The sequence below is a fragment of the Phyllobates terribilis genome, unplaced genomic scaffold (assembly GCF_046119375.1).
Source record: "Phyllobates terribilis strain yellow unplaced genomic scaffold, ASM4611937v1 Scaffold_13__5_contigs__length_258822181, whole genome shotgun sequence".
Classification (NCBI taxonomy): domain Eukaryota; kingdom Metazoa; phylum Chordata; class Amphibia; order Anura; family Dendrobatidae; genus Phyllobates; species Phyllobates terribilis.
Window position 1 is genome coordinate 188,995,825 of NW_027362773.1, and position 19,872 is coordinate 189,015,696.

The window sequence follows — 19,872 nt, forward strand, 5'->3', positions numbered from 1 at the left end:
CACGAGGGCTGTATCCCCATCCGCTGCCGGTCCACACAGGATCCACTTTCAGGGTGGGAGATCACAGTACCCAGTCAGTCAGAAGCACTAGGCTAAGGACTGTGCACCAAGGACAGCCAAAGAACCACGAACCAAAATGGCTTTTTATTAAATATGAAATTTACAGTGTCACTAGATTGTGAGTCCTCCGCCCTCACCCACTAAATGGTTCCCCTAACTCTTGGTTCCCCAGTCTCCCTGTAACCAGGAAGGCAGCACCTAGTGCATTCTAGCCCCCTCTGGTGGAGAAATGTGGTGTTGGATGTGAAGGTTGGGTCCTGACCATCACGCTGTTCTTACCTCAGAGGAGGAACACCACACTCCATTAGAGAAGTGCAGCATCCCTGTGGCGGTCGAACCCTCAGGGGCGCCACAACACTATGGAACAGGACTAGACTTTATGGCTAAATATCTGAAAACCCAATAGGGGGTCTGAAGTTAGGACATCCCCCATTCTAAATGTAGATACATTGGTGATCTGCTGTTGAAGGGGAAGCTACACATTTTCCTTACACTACTGAATGATCCTCCCTGGTGAAATCCACTGTTTATTGCTGATTTCTGCCCTGACTAATAATGGGGTTCTGAAATGGTAAAATCACCACTGTAATATTCCTGAGACCCTATTGGGCATAAGGACAGATCTGTTTGGACATATGAACAGATCCCTTCAAACTGATCTGGCTGAAGAATACTTCCACTAAAAACAATATTTCTTTCTACCTCCTCAATTTGTTTGCAGGTGCTCCAAGAGTTCCATGCGCTTATACCTATAGGTCACGCAGGGATCAAGAACACGATTTGACTAGTAGCTCGGTATTTTTAGTGACCGATCACCGTTAGTGACAGCAGGGAATATGTGCTCGTCTGTGGACTCTGAAAACATCACCCAACAACTATTAGGGCCGTCCCGGTCGGGCAATTCCTGAGGGCGAGACTGATTTGCTCTTCAGACCTTAAGTTTGAGGAACATGCCACTGATTTAAAATCTAGATTCGAATCACGTGGATATAGTAAAAGATGTGTTAAGCGAGGCTATGATCGAGCAAGACGCACCCCAAGAAATCACTTGTTATATCCTAACAAACAAAATAACAGTGGTGATAGGCAAAAAAAGATATGTTATATATCTACCTACAACCACGAGTGGGAGAACATGAGGCGTATTATGATGAAATATTGGAATGTATTGACAACCGACTCCTCCCTGGGACCAATCCTTGGGGATTATCCCCTCATGACTCCTAGACGATCCAACAATTTAAAGGACATTTTGGTTTCCAGCCATTATGTCCCGGCAAAACCTAACCCCTTTGGCTCCCATGGTCCCATTTTGGGCATGTTCCCTTGCGGCCACTGTCGTGCCTGCACCAATGTCCTGCGCTGCACCACGTTCACGTCCTCGGATGGTACAAGACAATTTAACATCAGACATTACTGTATATTTCATGCGGTACAAATAATGTGATCTATTACGCAACTTGTGATTGTTCTTTGATATATATTGGATTGACATCTAGAGAACTCCGGGTACGTGTGCGGGAGCATGTGCGGGATATTGGTGCGGCCAGGACAGTGGCCGACATCACTGAACTGAAGACAATCCCGAGACATTTCAGGGCGGTTCATAATTGTGACCCTGGATGCCTCAGGATACGAGGAATAGATGTAATCCACATGGGTGCTCGGGGGCGTAATGTAAGAAAAGCTTTGGCTCAAGCCAAGGCTAAATGGATCATTAGGTTAGGTACCATATCACCAAACGGCCTTAATGAGTCCCTATCATTCTCTTTTTTTCTGTGAATTTATTTTGATTTTGAACTATTGTGGGCCCTCTTTACTTATCCCCTTCCCCTCCTGCCTGTTCTCCACACTCTTAGCGCATTGGCAACTTTTGATTCTAATCAGTACATTCAGGGTATATTCCCTGATTTGCTTTTATTAATTGCTGTATATATTTTTTTCAGTTTTTATTATATGTCCTGAGGACTGGATCTCCTGTGCTTGACCCATATGTATTTATGATTGGCCTGGACAACATATGAACTCTCTTGAATATTGGAGGACTGATCATCTACAGTGTGACAAGAATATAATGCTGAATTAAATCTGATCACCTTGTATGCTGTACTAATATTTTGTTATACTGTTTAATTTACACAAATAATTGTTTTTAACTCCTCCACTGATGATACATATGTTTTACCCTCTGGATCTGCTGGTAGAAAACGATGTGGTGCGCGTGCTCTGCTGTCGCCGCTGTTGGGCGCGCGTCCGGCTGTCTCTGTGGGGCTGGTGCGCGCGTGGGCGCCCAGGCACAATGCGTGCTGCGCGCCCGCGCTTGCGCACTAGCTCTTGACGGCTTGGGCGCGCTCTGGGGCGGGGGGCGCTTAAGAGCATCGGGCCATGCCCACATGTGCTCCATGTGATCGGTCACGTGAGGCCACACGTGACCGACACTATGGCGCATAAGAGATCCGTCCTTTCACCTCCCCTCATTCCCCTTGAGGAAGCGGCCGCTGGTGGCCGAGAAACGCTCGTCGGGGTCCGCCACTGCGCCTTCCTAATCATTGGTTTCCATCTGGTAAGACTACTGATGATACAACTTAACTTCTCAATAGATATCTCTCTCTTGGTAGGTGGCACTATCCTTACAGTACATGAGAAATGTATCTGGGTTCAGTTTGAAACCTTGTACTTCTATTTAAATTAATAACTTATACATTTATTATAAAACCGACCAGACTGTTGACTTCTCTATGTGACTGGGTTCCACCCATCTTCACCCATTTTATGATATGGAATATGAGCTCTATCTATAGATAAGACTAGTGGCCTCAATACCAATGATTATTACTGCCATCTTCATGTATTTTTAACTTTACTACTGTCGGTACACTTTGGTATTTTAATAATGATGTAATAAAATTCTATTTTTTAATGCCGTTAAAACTCCTTATTCTCATTGATCATGTGTATTATGAGTTGGCATATCTTGGCGTCTGGGGGAAGTATCTTTTCCCACACACGCCAATACGGTTATAGAAGGGTCAAATTATTAGTAAGATATCAAAAGATATCACATACAAGACAATGAGAATACTCAGCTTCCATGTTTTCCGCTGGAGTCGCTTACTAGGGAAGTACAGGGAGGACAGCAGACTTCAACTGTTCTTTGTCTAACCCTAACTTTAAACCCTCTCTGATATATATGGGCCAAAGACTACAATTAGCATAGACCTGTCCAGAATCAAAACAAGTGTCTGTGTAGTGTGCATTTCCTAAAGTATTTTGGTTAGTAATGCGGCCTGGTGCCTGGCACTTCCCTCCCCATAAGCTAAATCCAAGCTGAAATTAAGAATATTAAAGTATTAGAATCAAACCGAAACCTTAAAGGGGTAGTCCACTAATGAACAACCCTAGCTTAATCAATTCAGGATCCCAATTAAAAGAAAAAGCTGACGTTGAAAAGAAGATGGCTTCTACAAATGGATAATGATCCTAAAGACACGTCAAAATCCACAATAGACTACCTCAAAAGGTGTAAGCTGAAGGTTTTACAATGGCCCTCACAGTCCTCTGATCTGAACATCCTTGAAAATCTGTGGCTAGACCTCAAAATAGCAGAGCATACAAGACGACCCAGGAATCTCACAAAACTGGAAGAGTTCTCCAAGGAAGAATGGATGAAAATCCCTCAAACAAGAACTGAAAGACTCTTGTCTGGCTACAAAAAGCGCTTACAAGCTGTGATACATTCTAAAGGGGGCCCAAACTTTTCCATTGACCCATTTTACCAGGGGTGCCCAAACTTTTACATGCCACTGTATACTCACCTCCTGCCACAGCCCTATTCCAGCGATGTCGGAACCACTGTTCCCGGAGAATGATGTGACTTGTTGTGTCACATACCCTTCTAGACAATGAGCGTCCGCTCGTCAGCTGCCACCTTTACTACTTTTTCAGAGCGGATGTCTGTCCTGACGGAATATTGATGAGCTACGGCCACACTGTGGCCACTCACTGGCGCGCAACACAATAAGTCACACCACTCTTCGGGAACAGCGGCACCGACATTGCTGGAACAGTGAGCATTCAGAGGTGAGCATCCAGTCTTTATTTTGATTGTGATCCTGATTTGATTAAGCTGGGGTTGTCCAGTCCAGTAGTGGACAACCCTATAAAATTGAACCTTTCTAACAAAACATCTTTTAATTCTGCCCACCACCCAGAGACCCATGGTTAGACGAAATAATTGAGGACACATTCAGATGTCCGTACAAATTCCTCTGAGATAGGAGCACAATGCACGGACTGGCTGCAGGTCTCCCGACCTGAGCATGACAACTTCATAGATATACAGTTATATGAAAAAGTTTGGGCACCCCTATTAATCTTAAGCTTATTGTTTTATAAAAATTGGTGTTTTTGCAACAGCTATTTCAGTTTGATATATGTAATAACTGTTGGACACAGTAATGTTTCTGCCTTGAAATGAGGTTTATTGTACTAACAGAAAATGTGCAATCTGCATTCAAACAAAATTTGACAGGTGCATAAGTATGGGCACCTCACCAGAAAAGTGACATTAATATTTAGTAGATCCTCCTTTTGCAAAAATAACAGCCTCTAGTTGCTTCCTGTAGCTTTTAATGATTTCCTGGATGAAGGTATTTTTGACCATTCCTCTTTACAAAACAATTCCAGTTCAGTTAAGTTTGATGGTCGCCGAGCATGGACAGCCCTCTTCAAATGATCCCACAGACGTTCAATGATATTCAGGTCTGGGGACTGGGATGGCCATTCCAGAACATTGTAATTGTTCCTCTGCATGAATGCCTGAGTAGATTTGGAGCGGTGTTTTGGATCATTGTCTTGCTGAAAGATCCATCCCCTGCATAACTTCAACTTTATCACTGATTCTTGAACATAATTGTCAAGAATCTGCTGATACTGAGTGGAATTCATGCGTCCCTCAACTTTAACAAGATTCCCGGTGCCGGCATTGGCCACACAGCCCCAAAGCATGATGGAACCTCCACCAAATTTTACTGTGGGTAGCAAGTGTTTTTCTTGGAATGCTGTGTTTTTTTGCCGCAATGCATAACGCCTTTTTGTATGACCAAACAACTCAATCTTGGTTTCATCAGTCCACAGGACCTTCTTCCAAAAAGAAATTGGCTTCTCCAAATGTGCTCTTGCATACCTCAGCCGACTTTGTTTGTGGCGTGCTTGCAGAAACGGCTTCTTTCGCATCACTCTCCCATACAGCTTCTCCTTGTGCAAAGTGCGTTGTATAGTTGCCGATGCACAGTGACACCATCTGCAGCAAGTTGATGCTGCAGCTCTCTGGAGGTGGTCTGAGGATTGTCCTTGACTGATCTCACCATTCTTCTTCTCTGCCTTTCTGATGTTTTTCTTGGCCTGCCGCTTCTGGCCTTAACAAGAACTGTCCCTGTGTTCTTCCATTTCCTTACTATGTTCCTCACAGTGGAAACTAACAGGTTAAATCTCTGAGACAGCTTTTGTATCCTTCCCCTGAACAACTATGTTGAATAATCTTTGTTTTCAGATCATTTGACAGTTGTTTTGAGGAGCCCATGATGCCACTCTTCAGAGGAAATTCAAACAGGAGAACAACTTGCAAGTGGCCACTTTAAGTAGCTTTTCTCATGATTGCATACACCTGGCTCTGAAGTTCAAAGCTCAATGAGGTTACAAAACCAAAAAAAGTGCTTTAGTAAGTCAGTAAAAAGTAGGTAGGAGTATTTAAAACAAGAAAATGATAAGGGTGCCCATACTTATGCACCTGTCAAATTTTGTTTGAATGCAGATTGCACATTTTCTGTTAGTACAATAAACCTCATTTCAAGGCAGAAACATTACTGTGTCCAACAGTTATTACATATATCAAACTGAAATAGCTGCTGCAAAAACACCAATTTTTATAAAACATTAAGCTTAAGATTAATAGGGGTGCCCAAACTTTTTCATATAACTGTATATGAAGCTGTCACGCTCGGTTTGGGAGACCCGTGGCCAGTCCGTGCTTTGTGGCCCGATCTTGTACCGATTTGCACAGATGTCTGAATGCTTCCTTAATCAGACCACAATGCCTTTGTTGCTATTGTCTCTTTTAATCAGTCTCAACGGGTGGAACATAGAATCCTAGAATGTTCTCGTTGGAGGGGACCTCCAGAGTCATCTGATCCAACCCCCTTGTAACGGGTCTGGAAGGCGGAACCTCTGAGCAACTATACAAGGGGGCGGTCCTTGTAAGGAAGCGGGTGGCTCCCAGGGAAGACGGGCAGGTAGTCACGGCAAGTGACAGGGACAGTCTCTGAGTAGAAGGACGGGTACTCACGGCAAGTGACAGGGACAGTCTCTGGGTAGAAGGACGGGTTCTCACGGCAAGTGACAGGGACAGTCTCTGGGTAGAAGGACAGCAGGCAGGTGGCTGGTGAGCGCTCCCAGGTGAGCGGGCGAGAGTCTTTGGACAGGCAGGTGGTCACGGCAAGTGACGGCAGAGCCTCCAGGTAGGCTAGCAGACAGGTAGCAGGTGAGCGCTCCCAGGTGAGCAGGCAAGAGTCTCTGGACAGGCAGGTGGTCACGGCAAGTGACGGCGGAGCCTCCAGGTAGGCTAGCAGACAGGTAGCAGGTGAGCACTCTCAGGTGAGCAGGCAAGAGTCTCTGGACAGGCAGGTGGTCACGGCAAGTGACGGCGGAGCCTCCAGGTAGGCTAGCAGACAGGTAGCAGGTGAGCGCTCCCAGGTGAGCAGGCAAGAGTCTCTGGGCAGGCAGGTGGTCACGGCAAGTGACGGCGGAGCCTCCAGGTAGGCTAGCAGACAGGTAGCAGGCGAGCGCTCCCAGGTGAGCGGGCAGGCTGGTCCATAGACAGACTGACAGGTGTCGGAAGGCAGACCGTCGGACCGCAGGCTTGCAAGCAGGTAAACGGATATCAGGCAGGTATCAAGCAGGAATCTGGCAGGTGACTGGCAGATAACTGGTAACGGGACCTGAGGGCTGAAGCAGAGTGAAGGCTTTGCAACAACATTGCTTGGGCACCTCCATTTTGGAGGAGGTGCCTTATATATGGTGAGGTCCTCCGGCCATTGGCCGGGGACTCCTTAGGACGGCGCGCGCGGCCCCTTTAAGAGAGGGGGAGCGCGCGCGCGCCCTAAGCACAGTGGCCGGGAAGCAGCGCGCGCTGCCAGCAGAGCGGGAGGAGGACGCCGGGCACGGAGTGGAGAGGTGAGGGGAACAGCGTCCCTGCCTAGCAGGAGGCAGGGACGCCGACGCTACAGTACCCCCCCCTTTAGGCCCCCCCTTTTTTAGGCCAGACAGAAATTTATCATGGATGAGAGGGGCATGGATGTTCTCCTGGGGCTCCCACGTTCTCTCCTCAGGACCAAACCCCTTCCAATCTACCAGAAAAAAGGTTTTTCCTCTTACCTTTTGGTGGCCAGAATGTTCTCTACCTCAAACTCGTTTTCAGCGGAAACCGGAGCAGGAGGCGTACCTGTAGACTTGGAAAAAGAGTTAAGTACCACGGGTTTGAGGAGAGATACATGGAAGGAGTTAGGGATCCGCAAGTTGGCCGGGAGTTTCAATTTATAGGCCACCGGGTTGATTTGTTTGATAACTTCTAGTGGGCCGATGAACCGAGGCCCTAACTTGTAGGAAGGAATCTTGAGCCGGACATACTTGGACGAGAGCCAGACTTTATCTCCAGGACGGAATTGTGGAGGATCCAGGCGTTTTTTGTCAGCGTGTTTTTTCATCCGCTCGGACGACTGAAGGAGTGCGGATCGGGTACTCTCCCAAATGGAGGAAAATTTGCTAACGAGAGATTCCGCAGCCGGATTGTGCACCGAGGTGGAGACGGGAAATGGGATCCGAGGATGCTGACCGAAGACTACAAAAAACGGGGATTTGGAGGAAGATTCGCTCTCGTGATTATTGTAAGAGAATTCGGCCCATGGCAGGAGATCCACCCAGTCTGAATGGTGGGCATTAACGAAGTGCCGGAGGTAACTGGTCAGGATCTGATTGATCCGCTCCACTTGACCATTGGACTGTGGATGGTATGCGGAGAAGTCCAGGGTGACGTCTAGCAGCTTACATGTGGCTCTCCAGAAACGTGAGGTGAACTGGACCCCACGATCCGACACGATGTGGAGGGGCAGGCCATGGAGACGGAAGATGTGGCGGATAAAGTCTTTAGCCAGCTCGGGTGCAGACGGGAGGCCTGGCAGGGGAATGAAATGAGCCATTTTGGAAAAGCGGTCAGCGACCACCCAAATGACCGTACAACCGGCAGAGACAGGGAGACCTGTTATGAAGTCCATAGCTATATGCTGCCAGGGGGCAGCAGGTACTGGAAGAGGAAGGAGGCGACCGGCTGGAAGGTGTCTCGGAACCTTGTTGCGGGCGCAGGACACACAGGCAGAAACAAAGTCTATTACGTCCTTGTGCAGGGTAGGCCACCAGTAGTGCCGGGTGATAAGATGGAGGGTCTTTTTCTGACCGGCATGGCCAGCAAGCTTAGACGAGTGACCCCAGTGTAGGATCTTCTCCCGATCAGGTACCGTTACGAACGTCTTACCGGGAGGGAGACGATTTAGACTCACGGGGGCCACCTGCATTACTCTGGCGGGATCGATGATGTGTTTAGGTTCCTCCTCAAGATCAGACACCAGGAAGGATCGGGACAAGGCGTCAGCTTTGATGTTTTTGTCAGCCGGGCGAAAATGAAGAACAAAATCAAAGCGAGCAAAAAACAAGGACCACCGGGCTTGGCGCGGGTTAAGTCTCTGGGCACTCTGGAGGTAAGCCAAGTTCTTGTGGTCCGTGTAAATTATTACCGGGTGAAGAGCCCCCTCGAGCAGGTAACGCCACTCCTCTAATGCCAGCTTAATGGCCAATAACTCTCGGTCTCCTATAGAATAGTTGCGCTCGGAAGAGGAGAAGAGTTTGGAGAAGAAGCCGCAAGTTACCATTCTCCCGGAAGACGATTTTTGAGTAAGTACCGCTCCGGCTCCAGAGGAGGAGGCGTCAACTTCCAGGAAGAATTGCTTGTTGCGGTCTGGGCGATGCAGCACCGGGGCGGAAGAGAAAGCCTGTTTTAAGGAAAGAAAGGCTTCCTCAGCTTCGGGCGGCCATTCTCTGGGATTAGTGCCCTTAGAGGTGAGCGCAGAGATTGGGGCAGTCCGGGAAGAGAAGTGCGGTATGAAGAGGCGGTAGTAGTTGGCGAAGCCCAGGAACCGCTGAATAGCCTTCAACCCCTCTGGTCGAGGCCACTTCTCGATGGCAGACAGTTTCTCTGGATCCATTCGTAGGCCGGTCTGAGAAATTATGTAGCCCAAAAACGGAAGCGAGGTCTGCTCAAAGAGGCACTTCTCATATTTAGCGTAGAGGTGGTTCTGCCTGAGCCTGAGCAGAACCTGACGAACATCCCTCCGGTGTGTGGGGAGATCCGGAGAGAAGACCAAGATGTCGTCCAGGTACACCACTACGCAGGAGTAGAGAAGGTCCCGGAAGATGTCATTGACCAACTCTTGAAAGACGGCGGGAGCGTTACAGAGACCGAAGGGCATTACCAGGTATTCATAGTGGCCGTCTCGGGTGTTGAATGCCGTCTTCCATTCATCCCCCTGACGGATACGGACCAGGTTATACGCCCCACGGAGGTCCAGCTTGGTGAAGATTCTAGCCCCCCTCAGACGGTCAAATAATTCCGGAATGAGCGGAAGGGGGTATTTATTCTTCACCGTGATCTGGTTAAGGCCTCTATAGTCTATACAGGGACGGAGTGAGCCATCCTTCTTTTTGACGAAGAAGAAGCCTGCTCCCGCCGGGGAAGTAGATTTCCGGATGAATCCCCGGGCCAGATTCTCCTCAATATATTCTGACATGGATCGGGTCTCAGCAGCGGACAAAGGGTAAATGCGCCCACGGGGAGGAATAGCGCCGGGCATCAGGTCGATTGGGCAGTCGTATGGTCTATGAGGGGGTAATGTCTCTGCCTCCTTTTTATTAAAGACGTCCGCATACGACCAATAAGGAGCCGGAAGACCAGGTAGATTGGCTGGAGTAGGAGAAGGACGGACAGGATGGATGGGAACTAAACAAGTCTTATGGCAGTCCTGTCCCCAGCGAAGGACTTCTCCGGTCTGCCAATCAAGCACGGGTGCATGTCTCTGAAGCCAAGGTAGGCCTAGTAAGAGAGCGTGAGAGAGTCCAGGCAGAACATGAAAGAAGATGCTCTCAGAGTGCAGCATTCCCACCTGCAGGGTTATGGATTCGGTGATGAGTTGGATGGGATGTGGTAAGAGGCCCCCATCCACGGCAGCGACAGATAAGGGTACAGCTAGAGGTTTGGTGGGAATGCGTTATTTCTCTACCAGAGACTGAGAAATGAGATTTCCGGCAGCTCCAGAGTCAAGTTGGGCTAGTTCAAAATAACGGTTCTCCCCGCAGATGATAGAGACCGACAGCAACAGAGATGGAGAGGGTTTACTCTTGTCTAGGACGACCTCTCTGAGCGATCCTAGACACAGGCGTTTCCCGACCTCTCCGGGCTGGAACCGATCCGGTGCTCCTTACTGCCACAGTAGAAGCAGCTCCCCTCGGCACGGCGTAACTCTTGACCGGTTTTGACCATCTTGGTCTGGTCGACCTGCATAGGCTCGGGTGAGTGCGCCTGGGGAGTAGCGGGAGAAGTGACAGGTTTCTGAAAGGTAGAGTCTAGACGTGGAAACCTCCTCTCACGGGTGACCTCTTTGGCGCGTTCCTGGAACCGGATGTCAATCCTGGTGGCAAGAGTTATTAAGTCGTCGAGAGTGGTAGGTATGTCCCGACCGGCGAGTTCATCTTTAATACGGCCGGACAGACCCTCCCAAAAGACAGACACCAAGGCGTCGTTATCCCAGGCCAGCTCCGAAGCAAGGGTACGGAACCGTATGGCATATTGGCCCACGGTGAGATTTCCTTGATGGAGGCGTAGCAGAGATGATGCGGATGAGGTCTTCCGTCCGGGTTCGTCGAAGACTTTCCGGAAAGCCGTGAGAAAGGCTGGCAGGTTGGACACCAGGGGGTCTCCTCTCTCCCATAGAGGATTTAGCCAAGCTAGCGCCTCCCCCGTGAGATGGGACATGATGAAGGCTACTTTGGCCCGGTCGGAGATAAACTGGTGGGACAGGAGTTCAAAGTGCAGGGTGCACTGGTTTATGAAGCCCCGAGCTTGAGCGGGGTCGCCTCCGAAGCGTGGAGGTGCAGAAAGCCGGGGTCCGGGGCAGGAAGCCATGGTATTGGTGGGCAGCGGCGCTGCCGGGCTGCGAGTCATGACACTAGCGGTGGTTGCTGGTGGAGCAGTCAGAGTGTCCAGGCGAGAGTTGACATTCCGCAGATGACTCAGGATGGACTCCTGTTGGGACCTCTGACGGGACAGTTCATGACATAGGTCCGAGAGCAAGGGAGCATGGGTGCCACCAGGTTCCATGGCCCGAGCAAACTGTAACGGGTCTGGAAGGCGGAACCTCTGAGCAACTATACAAGGGGGTGGTCCTTGTAAGGAAGCGGGTGGCTCCCAGGGAAGACGGACAGGTAGTCACGGCAAGTGACAGGGACAGTCTCTGGGTAGAAGGACGGGTTCTCACGGCAAGTGACAGGGACAGTCTCTGGGTAGAAGGACAGCAGGCAGGTGGCTGGTGAGCGCTCCCAGGTGAGCGGGCGAGAGTCTTTGGACAGGCAGGTGGTCAAGGCAAGTGACGGCAGAGCCTCCAGGTAGGCTAGCAGACAGGTAGCAGGTGAGCGCTCCCAGGTGAGCAGGCAAGAGTCTCTGGACAGGCAGGTGGTCACGGCAAGTGACGGCGGAGCCTCCAGGTAGGCTAGCAGACAGGTAGCAGGTGAGCGCTCCCAGGTGAGCAGGCAAGAGTCTCTGGACAGGCAGGTGGTCACGGCAAGTGACGGCGGAGCCTCCAGGTAGGCTAGCAGACAGGTAGCAGGTGAGCGCTCCAAGGTGAGCAGGCAAGAGTCTCTGGGCAGGCAGGTGGTCACGGCAAGCGACGGCGGAGCCTCCAGGTAGGCTAGCAGACAGGTAGCAGGCGAGCGCTCCCAGGTGAGCGGGCAGGCTGGTCCATAGACAGACTGACAGGTGTCGGAAGGCAGACCGTCGGACCGCAGGCTTGCAAGCAGGTAAACGGATATCAGGCAGGTATCAAGCAGGAATCTGGCAGGTGACTGGCAGATAACTGGTAACGGGACCTGAGGGCTGAAGCAGAGTGAAGGCTTTGCAACAACATTGCTCGGGCACCTCCATTTTGGAGGAGGTGCCTTATATATGGTGAGGTCCTCTGGCCATTGGCCGGGGACTCCTTAGGACGGCGCGCGCGGCCCCTTTAAGAGAGGGGGAGCGCGCGCGCCCTAAGCACAGTGGCCGGGAAGCAGCGCGCACTGCCAGCAGAGCGGGAGGAGGACGCCGGGCACGGAGTGGAGAGGTGAGGGGAACAGCGTCCCTGCCTAGCAGGAGGCAGGGACGCCGACGCTACACCCCTGCTCAATGCAGGATTCATTAAACCATCTCAGACAGATGTCTGTCCAGTCTCTGTGTGAAGACGTCCATTGAAGGAGAACTCACCACCTCTCGTGGCCGCCTGTTCCACTCATTGATCATCCTCACTGTCAAAAAGTTTTTTCTAATATCTAATCTGTATCTTCTCCCTTTCAGTTTCATCCCATTGCTTCTCGTGTTTCCATGTACAAATGAGAATAAGGATGATCCCTCTACAGTGTGACAGCCCTTCAGATATTTGTAGACAGCTATTAAATCTCCTCTCAGTCTTCTTTTCTGCAAGCTAAACCTTCCCAGATCCTTTAAGACCATTCTCACACAAGTGCTAAGCATCTCTGGGAACTCCTTCAAGATTGTTGGAAGACCATTTCCGGTGACTACCTCTTGAAGCTCATCAAGAGAATGCCAAGAGTGTGCAAAGCAGTCATCAAAGCAAAAGGTGGCTACTTTGAAGAACCTAGAATATAAGACATATTTTCAGTTGTTTCACACTTTTTTGTTAAGTATATAATTCCACGTGTTAATTCATAGTTTTGATGCCTTCAGTGTGAATGTACAATTTTCATAGTCATGAAAATACAGAAAAATCTTTAAATGAGGTGTGTCCAAACTTTTGGTCTGTACTGTATGTCTTGCATTGGTGACCTGTGTTCATGCTTCTGTGGTGGAAGCAAAGCTCAACTTTGGGATCCTGAAAAATGCACCAAAAACTGTTTTTTTGATGCTTCTTTCCTGCCAAGAGATCAGGTTTTGCTGCAGAAAAATAATGTTGAAAAAACACCTAGTGTGAACATAGCCTTAATGTTCCTTGTAGGACATAGTTTGCAGTCCGCTCACCATCCTGCTGGCTCTTCTCTGAACTTGCTCCAGTTTTTCTATGTCTTTTTTTTAAAATGTGGTGCCCAGAACTGGACACAGTATTCCAGATGAGGTCTGACCAAGGAGGAGTAGAGGGGGATAGTTACTTCACGTGATCTAGACTCTGCTTCTCCTAATCCATCCCAGAATTGTGTTTGCCATTTTTGCTGCTGCATCACACTGTTGACTCATGTGCAGTCTGTGATCTATTAGTATACCCAAGTCTTTTTCACACGTGCTGTTGCTTAGTACTATTCCTCCCATTTCGTAGATGTAGGTCTCGTTTTCAGCTAATAATCGATATCAGGAATCTATCAAGAAGTCATTTTTATTTTTTGTAATCTTGGGTATAATCTTCGTTTGGTTCTCTTTCTTTTACTTCTGAGATGGACACTTCGGAGGCTGATAAATCTGTAGATAGGTGAAAGCTTATTTGATGTGAATTCTTGGAGAGGTACAAGATAGACAGAGACGTATGAGTAGGTGTGGGCCAAACTTTGTAGTTGGTTGTGAAGGTCTGGTTATCCACTAAAAACATGAAATTCTGGGCACCTTCTACCAAGTTTGGCCACTAATTTAGTGGGCCATATAAAATGACTGAAATTATTGACCCTGTAGGTTTTTGATTGAAACTTGATCGGTCTTTTGGGATACCTAATGTAAGGCACAAATCTCTCAAAGTATATCGGTGGCCTGTGCAACTAGACAGAGATCCTCCTCCTCCTGTGATGATTACAGGCAAATAAAGATTCCCCATTCTCCTATGGTGAGATGATCTAGTCCATTGGGAAGGATATGGTGCCATAACCCATCTGCACCCTACGATCGGCTCGCGGTTGGGGTACCGGTGCATTTTACTATTTAAATGCCACTTTCACCTGCACGGTGTGGTGCAGGCTCAGTTCTTGAGCCCGCTCTATACACACGCAACCTGAGAGAAACCCACAGTTACTTCAGGGTGCACAAAACTTGGCAGGGAGCTGACAGCCATTGTCCGGTTCTCCTAAAAAAATCAGGTGCCATTTATCTACTGACCTCCTGTCCCTGCTCGTTCTCACCTTGGTAATCCCTCCTAACATTCACCCTGGCTTGTCTGACTGCACTTCTGACCTACTGCTCGATCTCTGACCCCGGCTGTTTGTCTGAGCCTGGTTTCCTCTCCACTTTATAACTAGTTCTATCCCTCCAGTCATTGATTCATCACATGAGGGCACAATCATAGGGGCACGCACAATGGGGCACACACATAGGGGCATACACACATAGGGGCACACACACACATATAGGGGCACACACACATAGGGGCACACACACATATAGGGGCACACACACATATAGGGGCACACACACATATAGGGGCACACACACATATAGGGGCACACACACATATAGGGGCACACACACATAGGGGCACACACACATATAGGGGCACACACACATATAGGGGCACACACACATATAGGGGCACACACACAAATAGGGGCATACACACATAGGGGCACACTGTATACAGGGGCACACACACAGGGACACACACACACAAGGGCACACTGTATACAGGGGCACACATACATAGGGGCACACTGTATACAGGGGCACACATACATAGGGGCACACTGTATACAGGAGCACACACACAGGGGCACACTGTATACAGGAGCACACACACATAGGGGCACACTGTATACAGGGGCACACACACAGGGGCACACTGTATACAGGAGCACACACACATAGGGGCACACTGTATACAGGGGCACACATACATAGGGGCACACTGTATACAGGGGCACACACACAGGGGCACACTGTATACAGGAGCACACACACATAGGGGCACACTGTATACAGGGGCACGCACACATAGGGGCACACTGTATACAGGGGCACACACACAGGGGCACACTGTATACAGGAGCACACACACATAGGGGCACACTGTATACAGGGGCACACACACAGGGGCACACTGTATACAGGAGCACACACACATAGGGGCACACTGTATACAGGGGCACACACACAGGGGCACACACACATAGGGGCACACACACACAGGGGCACACACACACAGGGGCACACTGTATACAGGGGCACACTGTATACAGGGGCACACACACACACAGGGGCACACACACATAGGGGCACACTGTATACAGGGGCACACTGTATACAGGGGCACACACACATAGGGGCACACTGTATACAGGGGCACACACACTGGGGCACACACACACACAGGGGCGCACACACACTGGGGCACACTGTATACAAGGGCACACACACACACTGGGGCACACACACACAGGGGCACACTGTATACAGGGGCACACACACACTGGGGCACACTGTATACAGGGGCACACACACACTGGGGCACACTGTATACAGGGGCACACACACACAGGGGCACACTGTATACAGGGGCACACACACATAGGGGCACACTGTATACAGGGGCACACACACTGGGGCACACACACAGGGACACACTGTATACAGGGGCAGACACACACAGGGGCACACTGTATACAGGGGCACACACACATTGGGGCACACACACATAGGGGCACACTGTATACAGGGGCACACACACATTGGGGCACACACACATAGGGGCACACTGTATACAGGGGCGCACACACACAGGGGCACAATGTATACAGGAGCACACACACATAGGGGCACACTGTATACAGGGGCGGGCACACACACACACACACACACACACACACACACACACACACACACACACACACACACACACACACACACACACACACACACACACACACACACACACACACACACACACACACACACACACACACACACACGCTGTTTCTTACTATCTTCCCTCCCAGAGGGCGGAGACGCCTGAGAATCAGAGGAGTCACAGACAGCGGAGATCAGCGGAGCTGAGGGAAGAGCCGCGGAAAGTGGCAGCACCATGACCCGGAGCCCGGGGAGCAGCTAGGACTCGTCAGGGACATGTCCCAGGGACCCCCCGCACAGCCCGGCTCCTGAGGACACGGCGGGACCCGGGACAGCGGCGGCAGAGCCGGGAAGTGTCGGCGCAACAGCGGCGGGAGCCGCACTACATGGGAGAAGTCTGCGGTAGTGGAGGCTGAACTGTGAGTAACAAGTGCGGCCAGTGCCCGACCGTGTACCGCTATGTGCCCGACCGTGTACCGCTATGTGCCCGGCCGTGTACCGCTGTGTGCCCCATGTGCCCGGCCGTGTACCGCTGTGTGCCCCATGTGCCCGGCCGTGTACCCCTGTGTCCCCCATGTGCCCGGCCGTGTACCGCTGTGTGCCCCAAGTGCCCGGCCGTGTACCGCTGTGTGCCCCATGTGCCCGGCCGTGTACCCCTGTGTGCCCCATGTGCCCGGCCGTGTACCGCTGTGTGCCCCATGTGCCCGGCCGTGTACCCCTGTGTCCCCCATGTGCCCGGCCGTGTACCGCTGTGTGCCCCATGTGCCCGGCCGTGTACCGCTGTGTGCCCCATGTGCCCGGCCGTGTACCGCTGTGTGCCCCATGTGCCCAGTGTATACCAGCATTGCCCAGCAGGCTGCTTTACTGGGTGTAATGGCTGCACAGCATGTGGTGTAGTGTGTACTGATGTGAATACCAACCTGTGTGCCTGTAATGTCCTGTACCCCCATTATATATCTGTAATATTCCGCTACCCCCATTACATCACCTGTAGTGTACCGCTGCCCCATTACATCACCTGTAGTGTACCGCTGCCCCATTACATCACCTGTAGTGTACCGCTGCCCCCATTACATCACCTGTAGTGTACCGCTGCCCCCATTACATCACCTGTAGTGTACCGCTGCCCCCATTACATCACCTGTAGTGTACCGCTGCCCCCATTACATCACCTGTAGTGTACCGCTGCCCCCATTACATCACCTGTAGTGTACCGCTGCCCCCATTACATCACCTGTAGTGTACCGCTGCCCCCATTACATCACCTGTAGTGTACCGCTGCCCCCATTACATCACCTGTAGTGTACCGCTGCCCCCATTACATCACCTGTAGTGTACCGCTGCCCCCATTACATCACCTGTAGTGTACCGCTGCCCCCATTACATCACCTGTAGTGTACCGCTGCCCCCATTACATCACCTGTAGTGTACCGCTGCCCCATTACATCACCTGTAGTGTACCGCTGCCCCATTACATCACCTGTAGTGTACCGCTGCCCCATTACATCACCTGTAGTGTACCGCTGCCCCCATTACATCACCTGTAGTGTACCGCTGCCCCCATTACATCACCTGTAGTGTACCGCTGCCCCATTACATCACCTGTAGTGTACCGCTGCCCCATTACATCACCTGTAGTGTACCGCTGCCCCATTACATCACCTGTAGTGTACCGCTGCCCCCATTACATCACCTGTAGTGTACCGCTGCCCCCATTACATCACCTGTAGTGTACCGCTGCCCCCATTACATCACCTGTAGTGTACCGCTGCCCCCATTACATCACCTGTAGTGTACCGCTGCCCCCATTACATCACCTGTAGTGTACCGCTGCCCCCATTACATCACCTGTAGTGTACCGCTGCCCCCATTACATCACCTGTAGTGTACCGCTGCCCCCATTACATCACCTGTAGTGTACCGCTGCCCCCATTACATCACCTGTAGTGTACCGCTGCCCCCATTACATCACCTGTAGTGTACCGCTGCCCCCATTACATCACCTGTAGTGTACCGCTGCCCCCATTACATCACCTGTAGTGTACCGCTGCCCCCATTACATCACCTGTAGTGTACCGCTGCCCCCATTACATCACCTGTAGTGTACCGCTGCCCCCATTACATCACCTGTAGTGTACCGCTGCCCCCATTACATCACCTGTAGTGTACTGCTGCCCCCCATTACATCACTTGTTCCATACCATTTACCTCCTGACACTATGCTCTATATATAAACAGCACAGTAATGTCTATCTCTATATGATATATAGTGTGGGTATATACGGTATACATCCTCCTGACACATCGGGGCTGTTTGCTTTGAGCTCATTGTTGTAGTCGCGGTCCTTCAGCGATCGCTGTGACTTGTGTTACTCTTGGTGGCCGTGTGGTTTCCTGAGCGGGTCCCTCGCTGTGTTCTCTGTGCTGCGCTCCGCACGTGTCCTGTGTACATTACATGGTACATTATATTTCCCCACATTACTGCCTTAATGGCCGATAGCCCCCATTTTTAAACTCTTGATTAAAAAAAAAAGTTTTGCAGTAGCTTTTCCCTCGCTTACGTATTTCTTTAAGGCTGCGTTCTCGTGTGGGAAAACGCTGCGTTTGTGCTAAAATCCGCTCTGGTTTTTGCATTTTCTTGCTGCATTCTCCTTTTTTTTTGTGCAGATTCGATGCATCGTTGGGATTCTACTTAAGTGAGGAGTTGTAGTAGCGGCCATATTGATTATCACTCCGTTTTTTTTGAAAGAAGTCGGATTTTAGCAACTTGAATTGACAAATTCAAGTTGCTAAAATCCGACTTCTTTCGAGAAAGCGGAGTGATAATTCCAAAAAAGAGCGCCTCACTTGTCCATAGGTCATGTCTGGTATTGTAACTCTTTTGTTATTTCTCTGGAGCTGAGCTGCAGTACCAGGCGCAACCTGTGGGCAGGAGTGGCGCTGTTTCTAGAAGAAAGCAATCTGTGTTTTTCTAACACTCTGAAAAGTTTTGGATCTGCAGTAACTAATCCTTTTTGGTGGCGCTGTGTTCGGCGTTCTCTTGTATCGGCAGCACTGATAGTCCGATGTGGTCGTCTACAGCTGTGTGGATCCAGATGGGTGTATATAGGGCATATGCCATCACGCTGTGCATTTCCTGTGCCCGCAGCTTTACACGCTTCAACTTGAACTTCACACCTCAAACAGGAACGTAAGCGCAAGAAATAATGCCGTGAGTGACAGCCCTGGAAGCCCCTCCGTGTGACTGGCATCTGATGACGCACAGGGTGGCTGCGATGCCTGCGGCATTGTCATTGTGTGGCTGGACCCAAAACTGAGTGATGCTCTGCAAAAAAAGAAAAGGGAATCAGTGTTTGGTAAATCATCAGACGAAGTGCGGATCCATGGGGGGTGGATAGAGTGTAATGGAACGTGCAGATGGAGCAGAGCTCAGTGTGTTGTGAGGAGCGGAGCTCGGCGTGCCTTTAGGATAGGGCTACTTTTACATTGTGACATCGCATCTAATAATTGTGTGGTTGCATTGCAGCAAGCGACTTAAAGGGTTATTCCCAAAATATCACATTATCCTTAAGTCATAAAATACGGGATCACTCGCTGATCACTAAGATCCGTCCCATTGGAATCCCAGCTCTGGATTCCACAGAGCCCCTTTTGGAATAAATCGGAGGGACCTCTGCTCCATTGTTTTG

The 19,872-nt window shown here is 50.3% G+C and overlaps 1 protein-coding gene across 1 annotated transcript in view; it reads left to right on the top strand.

Annotated features, from left to right (window-relative positions):
- The first annotated feature begins 16,251 nt into the window (after positions 1-16,251).
- CPNE2 (copine 2) overlaps positions 16,252-19,872 on the top strand; it is a 99,814-nt gene continuing 96,193 nt past the window's right edge. Inside the window, exon 1 of the mRNA XM_073659130.1 lies at positions 16,252-16,602. The gene's annotated coding sequence lies outside the window, so the exon portion shown is untranslated. The remainder of the gene's footprint in view (positions 16,603-19,872) is intronic.